The sequence below is a fragment of the Rhinolophus sinicus genome, linkage group LG16 (assembly GCF_036562045.2).
Source record: "Rhinolophus sinicus isolate RSC01 linkage group LG16, ASM3656204v1, whole genome shotgun sequence".
Lineage (NCBI taxonomy): Eukaryota > Metazoa > Chordata > Mammalia > Chiroptera > Rhinolophidae > Rhinolophus > Rhinolophus sinicus.
Window position 1 is genome coordinate 2,356,976 of NC_133765.1, and position 11,462 is coordinate 2,368,437.

Genomic DNA, 11,462 nt, shown 5'->3' on the forward strand with positions numbered 1-11,462 from the left:
CTTATATTAACTTTTGCTCCAAAAAAGACACATTAGAGCTGATTGTCCAGCTAGGTCTTATTTTGGGGGAAATACGGTACAAGGAAAAAGAGATACAGAGAAACCCAGCAAAGCCCATGTGCTTTGTCACTATACCATATGGCACATACTTTGGGGTCCCACAGATAGGATTCCAAGCCAGCTCCCCAACTCCCTATGTGTGACTGTGGGTGAAGTACATAACTTTTCCCATCTGACTTTTCTTTTTCATAACAGGACTAACAATATTTAAAGTCCCTGGCACTACCACACTTTCTGCCTTCATGAATCGTGGAACTCCTCTTCATATATCCTCTCTGCCTCAGTAACCCAGAGGTCCCCACGTTGATTCAGAATGGTCTAGAATTTTGAATCCTGAGTTGGGAAACCTGTATTCCTATGCAGCCTCTATCTGACCTTAGACAACAAGTCATTCAATCTTTCATTTTCATCATGAGTCAAATGAAAATATCAAAACCGGTCCAATCTTTTTAATGGGTAATGTTAAAGATAAAATAATTGGAAAGATGTGAAAGTTCCCTGAAAGTTTTCAAGGACTTCTCAGATTTAAGAAACCATTATAGTAACAGATTCAGTTTAAGAATATTTTGCACAAAATAACTGCCATTGTCTAAAACCTCTAGGTAAATGGAGAAACTGAGTCCAAGATACAGAAACTGACACCAGATTATTATTATTATTGTGTAGGTAGAGTCTTGGACTGAAGCTTGTGAGGGCTTTGTGTCCTAGTTCTAATTTGGTCACTGCTTTGGACAAACCACTGAACTTAACTACAAAATAAGAATAGAATATTTGCCTTCTCCAAGCCCAATGAATAGGGTGTGGGCAGGATACAAAACACTCAGAAAACTTGAAACAAGAAAACCTCTAGGAAGTCAATTATATGCATTTTTTTTAGTGTGGTGCCAATTTTTTTTCTCCCACTCACTTTCCCTTGTCACAATCCAAATTTTATCCAGATGTGAACGTGAGGAGGCCTGTCTTTGTTCATTCTCTGCCTCTTTGCCTACCTTTTGGCTTTCCTTTGTGCCTCAAAAAGTATCAGTGCTATTCTTCAAGATATAGGTCATGAAGGGGGAACAGGGTTAGGGATGGGTGCAAGGATAGGAGAGGAAAGTCAGAGAAAAGAGTTATAGAATCCTCCAGAATGGGTGCCTCCCCTCTTTCAATACAGACAGAGCCAAGGCAGTTAAAAGGTCCCTGAATCCAGACAAATGCCCTCAGCCATGCAGAACCTTTCAAGCGGCACTGTTTCAGAACCCTGACTGCAAGTGGCATGTGTGTGCGCGTGCACACACACACAATTTCATGGAGAACTGTGCTTTGCTATCCCAGAAAGGATTTGTTGTTTTAGTTACACTCATCAAGATCTCTGCCACATGTTAGGGAAGAAAGGAAAAAACAAAACAATACTGAATTACTTTGGCTATCTCCTTGGGGATCGATCTGTATCTAGTAAACTACTATCGATGCATCAGAGACGCTTTTACTTATGAAAAACAGAGGCAGGTGCAGAATTGCAGCAATTGGTACTAAATCAAAGCCCTGTGAGCAGAAGGAAGTGAATTTAGATGCATCCACTTAGCTTCTCTACTTAAGTGTAATCACAGGATGGGGAGCAGATCACGGCCCTGGCAGTGTCTGACCACTTCTTTCTCCTCTCCCTGAGGTCCCTTCCCACTTTGCTCACTGCTTCAGCTGCCCAGTAAAAACAGATGGACATAAGTTAAAAGAACAAGGCAGCTCATCAACTAAATCTTATTTCACACCCTGGCCCATCTCTGTCATCCCTCTCTGGGACAGGAAGATGGAGAATGAAGGGCAGAGGTGCTGCTGCGTTTGATTCCGTACAAAACTGTGGTACTTTTATTTACATCCCCTGAATAGCTGGCCAGTTGGATTTACACATTGATAATATGTGATGGTTTGTATTCCAGCAAATATTTAATCCCAGACTGTTCAATAATCCTTGCCTGGATATTCTTTCTTGAAAAGAAATCAATCCCCTTTTAGTCTTAAAATTCTTGAGTAAGATTAAACTGCTTTGGCTCACGATGCACTCACTGTTCCTACATGAAGCCATGTGGTTGCACAACCTCAATCCTCACATGTTTAAAGGGGCCGCCTTTGCCAACTTGTTTTTTCTGAAATCCTCATTCTCTTGAATCTGAGTTTTCTGTGTTATCAATTGATATTATAAGACAGCACATTAAAGTTTGATATATTTTTTTAAATTCAAAGGTAAAATTACTAACCTAAACTAAATCAGTGTGGATATAGCATGTAGTATTTTTTGCATTCATTCCTTATAGTCACCAAGAAGGTCTTGATTTAATTCCTTTATTACAAAGCTTGTTTCTGCCTTCCTAAATGCTATTTCCCTCCAAAACTACATTTAAAAAAAAAAAAAAAAACTCCACTTCTACAGAGATTCTAAAAAAAACAAAAAAAATCTGTACCCCTTTCTTAGAATTAGAGTTGAACATTGTGAGAAAATGTACATTAAATATAGAAAGAGATGTCTTTTCTCTCTAGGAGGGGCTCACAATGCAGTCTCATAGCCCACCAAAAGTTCCCAAAACAATAGCAATGAAAAACAAACTCTCTTTCATCTTTAACAGCAACAAAAGCAATAACTTTCACCAAACCAACACACGCTAAGAATTAATATAACACAGAACATATTCACATTCAGATCATTATAGCTACATCAACTCACCACAATATTTATTTAAAAAACTCATAATTTGAGGTAGAAAGAACCTCTAATACAAAAAGAGGTTCTTTCAAATGCAAATTAACCAAAAGACATATTTTCCCTTTCTTTGGAAAATCACTCCAACATATGAAAAACATACTTTTTGTGTGAAAAAAAAAAAATGGTGTACATCCATTTATTTGAAAAGGCAGTTAAATTTGCTGTAGATTACCTTAACAGTTGAGAAAAGTTAACTCCTGGTTCCATAAGTCCTTAAGGACTTTATTAGCATTCACTGACCTAAGTAGTCTTCATTTCCCAGGTAGCAAAGTTTCTTTTCTTCTCCACTGAAATGCTCATGTGAACACTGAAGGACATTGTATTACTGAACTGATCAGAAAAGAATATTGTTTCCAATCTTCTGGCAGGCAGGCAGGCAGGCAGGAAGGAAGGAAGGAAGGAAGGAAGGAAGGAAGGAAGGAGAGAGAGAGAGAGAGAGAGAGAGAGAGAGAGAGAGAGAGAGAGAAAGCAGGGCAAAATGCAGTCTAATCGAGCATTCTTCCTAGTGCAAAAAAAAAAAAAAAAGTAAATCCAGTATTCTGGAACGAGTTCAAACATAGCTTGACAGGCTACAGGAGAATTTACACTGAGCATGCTTAGCCCAGCACTGCTTGCATGAGACACTCTTAATGAATATTACTTCCTTCCCACTGGCTATGCCTGCTGGAAGTCCACACCCACTCCTCTTTCAGAAGTCAGGAATTTAGCTTCAGCCAAAGTCCAGAAAACATGCTTATGCAGAGACAAGGCCTCACCGATCCATAAACTTATAGGTTGTGACCTGCAGGTCAGTTTGACAAATAGAACATGTGGATGAATTTTTTTCTGCCCTTGATTATGTTCCCAGCTTTGTACTTGTCCTAAAATGCAGTTCCCCCTGGAGAAAAGAAAAATAAGCAGCTTTCTTTCTAAAGAACACCATGTCCTAAATGCACTTTAAAGGTCTGTCCTGATCAAGCTTCCAAACCCACATCAGAATAAGGATTATCTGCGTATTAAAACACAGCATGAGGATGTTTAGCTTCTGGAGAAATTTTTTAAATTTCTACCCAAAATGTAAACTTTCTGATAGTACATTATATCTCTCTAAAATGCCACATGCCAGTGCACAATCCGAAAATATGCTCGAAATTCAGATTTACTCTGCTGTGCTAGTTCACACTAAAAAATGGTTGTATTTTTCAAACAATGCTTTCCCTTTCCTTTTTTCCCTGAATCACTCTGTCATATTTAATTACAAGTGATCTGAAATTTTGAAAATTTAACAATAGATTACTTCTCTGAGAGTCAGAGAAGGCAGGATTCCTTACTCTGCAAGTGAAAAGGATGGGGTGAGGAGGAGATGAGGGCAAGGTAGAGACAGGACCTAATGGAGACAACATAGTAATGGGAGGACATTTTATATTTAAAATAATAATAACTTTTGTTGTCCTCACATTTTCAGGGTGCCATTTATATATTTCTATTTTCTATCAAATTACAAATTATAAATATTATTAAATATTCATTTGGAATTAAAGTACTTATTGCTTACACACACACACACACACACACACACACACACACACACCCTGGTTTGTGTTTGAAAAGAAATGATGTCACAGAGAATCAAAATCAATAGAAATTCCCTAACTATATGAAGAAATATGGTGTGTCCGGCTTTTCACACAAAGCCTGCTTATCTAGCACTGATTTCTTGGTTTAATAAAAGATGTTCCTGTATACCTTATGAGAAAACCTATTGCCTCCTCGTAATTGCGACACTTTCAGCAGCCACTTCTGAGCTGCTATGACATGCTCCTCTTATCTAAGATCCTTGTAGCATACAATATTTCCTTGCCTGCTGTTGAATAAATAAAATTTCCTCATACATATTTTCTTTCCTGTAATTATGAAGTTTTTGTAGAGTTTAGGCGGGAGGGTTGTTTTGTTTGTTTTTACACTTTGCTGAAGAAAAAAATAAAATTTAGCCTCCTGTTCTGAGTGTGTTTATTTTTATACTGTTACAGAGCAAACTAACTTTTCAGCAGTTAGATGAAGCTCAAGAGAAATCAAGTTTTGAAAGATAAAATAATCCTCATGACCTGTCATGAAGTAATAGGAAGGACATTTATTCATCTGACACAAAGAGATGTCCTAGAATCAGAGAGGCCTGACAGCATGGAGGGGAGGGGCCCTCCACCAAGGCTGGTGCTCTGACCTGTCGATAGCCTTGCTTCCCTGCCATCAGGATATACTGCTTTTTTGTTTATTTGTTTGTTTGCTTGTTTTTGTCTTCTCCCATGAGAATGAGCACTCATTCCTGAATCTAAGGGTGCTATTGATGAAAACAAAGCTTTTCCATCTTGAATTTTAAGATAATTCTATGTGGAGCTAAGATGCTGTTTACAGTGACATCACACTCATCTATTCAATTAACAAATATTGACTGAGCCCCTCCTCTCACACTCATCCAGGAACTGGAAATTGGATAGTGAGTAAGACAGACAAAATTCCTATCCTCAGGGAGCTTACGTTCCAGTGATTACATAATTAATTAACTAACTAACTAACTAACAAATAATGAATGTGTTTACAAAATATAGTAAGTGAAGAGAAGCAAGTAAAAGAGAAATGATGAGAGAGAATAAGTCATGGAAACCAAGGTGTGGGTGTCAGGGTCTAGGAGCCACAGAACAAGGAAAATGGGAGGCACATATGGGAAAATAAATATTAGCCATTCCAATATGTATTAAAGCATAAAATACGTGACATGCCTGGGTTAAGGTCTTGAATACAGGATTAAGGCACTTGGATTGAACATGATTTGTAATGGGAAATCACTGAAGGCTTTTGAGAAGGAAAATATAACTAGAATTATTCTTTAAAAACATCGAAATGATAGACAAGTCGAGATGGAGGAGTAGGTAAATGCTGTGCTTACCTTCTCTCAAAACCACATCAAAATTACATCTAAACTACAGAACAACCATTACTGAGAATCACCTGGAATCTCACCTAGAAACTGAAGGCCTACAACAAAAGACAAGCAGAAGAAGCGACCTTGAGACTGGGCAGAGACACGAAACCAGCTAGTCTCACACTCATGTGTAACCATTAAAAATCAGGAGGGCTATCTCAGCTATGGAAGTGACCCCCCAGAGGAATGAGGGGTCCCAGCCCCTCACCAGACCAGGGTTCCAGTGCTAGAGTCAAAAGTCCCCATAATTTCTGGTCGTGAAAACCAATGGAGATTGTGGGAGACAGGGATGGAGGATGGCTGGAGACCCAGGCAATCCTCTTAAAGGGACCATGAGTGAAATTACTCACTGACAGAATCACTGACTCTGAGATTTACTGCTGGGGCAGCAGCTAGAGAAGCAATAAGAACATGTGGAGGGGAACTGAGTTGTCTGGCTTCAAGACAAGGACTAGAGGGGCAGCTTTCTCCAGGTTGGAGGAGCTGGTAGAAGCCACTGTTTCTTTGTTGAGCCCTCCCCCTTCCCAGCATGCAGACCCAGGTGGCCACCATATCTGTATCTACATTAAGCTGGCTAGTGCTAATTGTTTACCACACCCTGGTGATTCTGAAATTCTACCATGCCCAACTTTCAGGCACATCCAAGCCACTTCCAGTGGCTTTCCCTACAAACTGCCTGCCTTGGCTCATGCTACAGACTTTCTTAGGGTCTCTCATAGGTTCAGGAAAACCATACAAGCAGCATCTTGCTTGAGTATGTTTCATATGTCTGGCTGAGCAGCTCTAAGCTTGGCACTAGTGGAAGCTGGCCATGGTTCGAGGTTTGGCCTCTCAAGGCACTTCCAAGCACAGCGTTGGCAGTGGCCATCTACAGGTTGTTTTGTGGCTCCTGCCAGGTGGACCCAGGTGGGGCACAAACTGTGGCTTAACTTGACCTGCAGCAGTTCCTCCCAGTTGGACCTGGAGCTGCCACACCCAGTGGCCAGCTTCGAAAGGAGCTGGAGCGTCACCCAGCCGCCTCCAAAGACAACACACCCAAAGGGCAGTTTGGGCAGGCACTAGGGCCCTGCTGAGGCAGGTCCTACTCTGTAGGGTCAGCCCCTGCACCATAACTTCTCCACTGTAGTCATGGCAAGTCCTCAGAACCAATGAGTCCGAAATTCAATCCATCCCATTGATGTGCAAACAGCAACCAAGGCTCAATTACAAGAGGAGGGCACATACAACCCATACAAAGGACACATCTAACTGTATGACTCAGGTGGCCAGGAAGACTACACCACTGAGTCCAACAGCATGCCTACTACACAAGGCCCCTCTACTAAGACTAGAAGACATAGCAGTCCTACCTAATACATAGAAACAAGCACAGGGAGGCAGCCAAAATGAAGAGACAAAGAAACACATCCCAAATGAAAGAACAAAACAAAGCTCCAGAAAAAAACTGTAAACAAAAGGGGGACAAGCAATCTACCAGACACAAAGTTCAAAACGCTGGTTAGAAGGATCAGTGATCTCAGGAAGACTTAAGAAAGATAAGAAACATAAAAATTCTGATTAAAAAAAAAAAACATGAAAAAGAATCAGTCAAAAACAAAGAATTGAGAGAGGTCCCAGGTGGTGGATTAGGTGAACACTGTGCCTACTGCCTACCATGATCACACCAAAATGGCAGATAAATTATAGAACAATCAACCTTGGGATTCACTTGAACACTAGCTGAGCAGAACCACTATAGCTGAGGATTTAAAGAGGCCACGTCACGAGGGGTAGGAGTGTTGGAGATGTGAAACAGGCTAACCTCAAATCCACTGAGCACTGAGAGGGACACCTTCGTGGCAGAAGTCCCCCTGAAGAGGGAGGGGCCCCCCAGCCCCACTTGTGCCAGGAAGAGGAATTCCCACAACAACTGGTAGTGAAAATCAGCAAGGAATCTATCTGTCCTTCCTGGTGGTGGGGAAGGCACCTAGGAACCCAGACACCCACTTATAGAGCCAGCACATGGACTTGCTCACTGGCGGGCACTCACCTGGTCTCTGGCAGAGGCAGTGGCAGCTCAGGGGATTCCACAGATGTGCAGGGAAGGTGTGAACTGACTGCCTTTGACACGGGAGGTGGAGGGACTGGGGCCATTGTTCTCCTGGTGTAGAGTCAACACATATGTGGCTTACAGGCGGGCACCATATTTTCAGGGTTACACCCTCCCCCAGTGGGCCAAGTCTGGGACCAAATTGGTCTAGTGGAATCTGCATGCACGCGCACTGCCTTGGTGATGCGCTTGGTCCCTGCCCTCCTCAGAGCTGGTGCTGCATTGCCCGGAAAACTCTTGACTGCCAGGCTGCTGTCCCTGCCCCACAGGCTGTGAATTGGGGCAAGGGGAGAGCTGGTGGCAGCCAGGAAAGTGTATGCTGGATGGCATTAAGCCAAGATCTGCACCACAGTTTAGACAGACAGTGGGTGGCCATGGTATTCTAAGCATGTTTTTGTGGTACTGGAGCAGAAACTGCACTGACTTTGTAGACACCACAGACCATACCCCATAGCACCCTGGAAACCTGCCCTGCTCAACTAGAGCTGCACTGCCAGGGATACTGTGGGCACCTGGTGGCCGACTCCTCCTCCATAAGCTGCAGAGAACGTTTTTCGCAGCAGCAGACAATTTGTAACGGCCTGGGAGATTGCTAGAGGGTGTTAAGCCAAGACTGGTGCTGCAGCATAGACGGTAAATGGCTGGAGTTAGTGTGGGTTTTTTTGTTTTCTTTTTCTTTTTTTCTCTTTCTTTCTTTTTTTCCTGCTTTTTTTTCCTTGCTTTTTTCTGTTTTTTGTTTTGTTTTGTTTTGCTTTTGTCTTGGTTTTTGTTTTTGTTTTTTGTTGTTTTTGTTTTTTGATGTTTTCTAGTGTTTTTCTGATTTTTGTTTTCTCTTTTTTGTTTTGTGTTGTCTTCTTTCTTTTTTGTTTCCTTTTTTGTTTTGTTGTATTGTGTTTGTTTTGTTTTTTTGTTTGTTTATGTGCATTTGGGGTTTTTTGTTGGTGGTGGTTTGTTTTGTTTTGTCTGTTTTGTGAGGTGGTCTCAGACCCAGCACTGGTCCAGGAGTCAAGACTACACTGAATTTGTAGAAACCACTGACCACACCGTTTAGCCCCCTGTAATCTCACCCTTCCCACCTAGAGCTGCATTGCAAGGGGCTCTCTTGGCACCTGCCCCAACGGCCCTGACAACACAGAGAAAGTTTTTTACACCAGCAGACAATCCACAATGGCCTAGAGAGATTTTGGTGGCGAACAGTGACCCAAAAATTGCACCACATCTACCTGGGAGCAGCTCTCGGGAATGTGCGAGCCTGAGGTGGAGGCTGGCTGCAGTGTCCTTGAGGTGCTGTACAAGGTGATCACAGGTGAGGTAGTGGCATAAGATCTGAATCTGCATTAATGTAAAAACCACCAGTCACATAACGTAACTAACTTGAAGTCCACCCCATCAAGCTAGTGCTTCATCACCGAGGGCATCCTCAACACCAGGTCAACCACCCAGATACATGCACCTAAGGAGCCTCTTTCAATAGCTGGGCCTTATGGGCAGCTGACAGGTGGCAACAGACATAGGGGGCCCTTGTGTCTTTGTTAAGCTGCCTCAGACACTATATTGGTGGTAGCCAGCCTCAGTTCACAGCAGTACCACAAGCACATGCCTCCAGGTCCAGCAGGGGTAGCATCCAACCACATACAGCTTTGAGGCACCTACCAGGTAGCCATGGGCTGGTAACAGGCAGGGCTGAAATTGCCCTGCCTGAGAGCCCCAGCCAAACAACACCAGAAACAACACACCAAGAGGGTAGCTTCAGACCACACCAGATCATTACCTGGTTAGATCCACAAGTGGCACACCGAAGGGGTTTCTCATCAGGCACAAGAGCATACAGGGGCAAATCTTCATCTGAGGGGTCAGCCCTAACAAAGCAGCTCATACACTGTGGACATAGCCAATCCTTATAGCTAGTCAGCCTGGGAGTCAATCCCACTCACTGAGAAACCAAAAACAATCAAGGCTCAAGTATAATAGGAGAACACACAAAATACAGGGATACTCCCAGAACACATGCACAGATGAAGTAGACTGCACAATTCAACTACAAAGGACACATTACTTAAGGTCACCCAGCAAAGACTAAGAGACATAGGTGATCTACCGAATACATAGAAGCAAACACAAGCAACAGCCAGAATGAGGAAACAAAGAATCATGTCCCAAATAAAAGAAAAGAAGGAACCTGCAGAATGGAACTAAATTAAATGGAGGCAACCAACCTACCAGAGACAGTATAAAATACTGATTGTAAGAATGCTTAAGGAAATTAGTGAGAATTTCAACTAAGAGAGCAAGCATAAAAAGGATATAGAAAGCATGAAAAATAAACAGTCAGAAATAAACAACAACTGAAATGAAGAATACATGAGAAGTCACCAACAGATTAGATGAAGCAGAGGATCAAATCAGCAATTTAGAAGACAAAGTAGAAGAATTCACTCAATCAGAACAAAAATAAAATAATAATAATAAAGAAAAAAAAAACAATGAAAGTAGTTTAAGAGACCAGTGAGACAACTTCAAGCACAACAATATTCGCATCATAGGAGTACCAGAATGAGAAGAGAGAAGGTAAGGAATCAAGAACCTGTTTGAACAAATAATGCCCCAAATTTTCCATAACTTGAAGGAAAATGACATATAAGCCCAGGAAGTGCAGAGAGTCCCAAACAAGATGAACCCAAACAGGCCCACACCAAGACACATCATAGTTAAAATGGAAAAGTTTAAAGACAAAGACAGAATCCTAAAAGCAGAAAGAGAAAGATACCTAGCTACTTACAAGAGAGCTCCCATACGACCATAAGCTGACTTTTCTACAGAAACTTTGCAAGCCAGAAAGGAGTGGCAGAAAATATTCAAAGTGATGAAAAACAAAGGCTTACAACCAAAATTTCTCTACCCAGCAAGCTATCATTTAAAATTCAAGGAAAGAGAAAGAGCTTCCCAGAAAAGAATAATCCAAAGGAATTCATTAGCATCAAGCCAGTATTGCAGGAAATGTTAAAAGCAGAAGAAAGATGAAAACTAACTAATGAAGATCAGAAATACAGATAACAAAAAGGCAATAACTGTATACGTATAAATAATTACTTTAAATGTAAATGGATTAAATGACCCAATCAAAGACATAGGGTAGCTGATTGGATAAGAAAACAAAACCCATGCATATGCTCTTTACAAGAGACTCACCTCAGATCAAAAGATACACACATACTGAAAGTAAATGGTGGAATAGGATATTTCACACAAATGGAAACAAGAAAAAGGCTGGGATAGCAATATTTATATTGGACAAAATAGATTTTAAAATGAACACTATAATAAAAAATAAAGAAGTATGCTACATAATAATAAAGGGATCAATCCAACAAGAGGACATAACCCTAGTAAACATCTATGCACCCAACATAGGAGCACCTAAGTATATAAAACAGATATTGACTGACATAAAGACAGAGGTCAACAGTAACACAAACATAGTAGGGACTTCAAGTGACACCCCACTGACCAATGGACAGATCCTCAATACAGAAAATCAGTACAGAAACAATGGCCTTCAATGACATATTAGACCAGATAGATTTAATCAATATATTTACAGCATTTCACCACAAAGC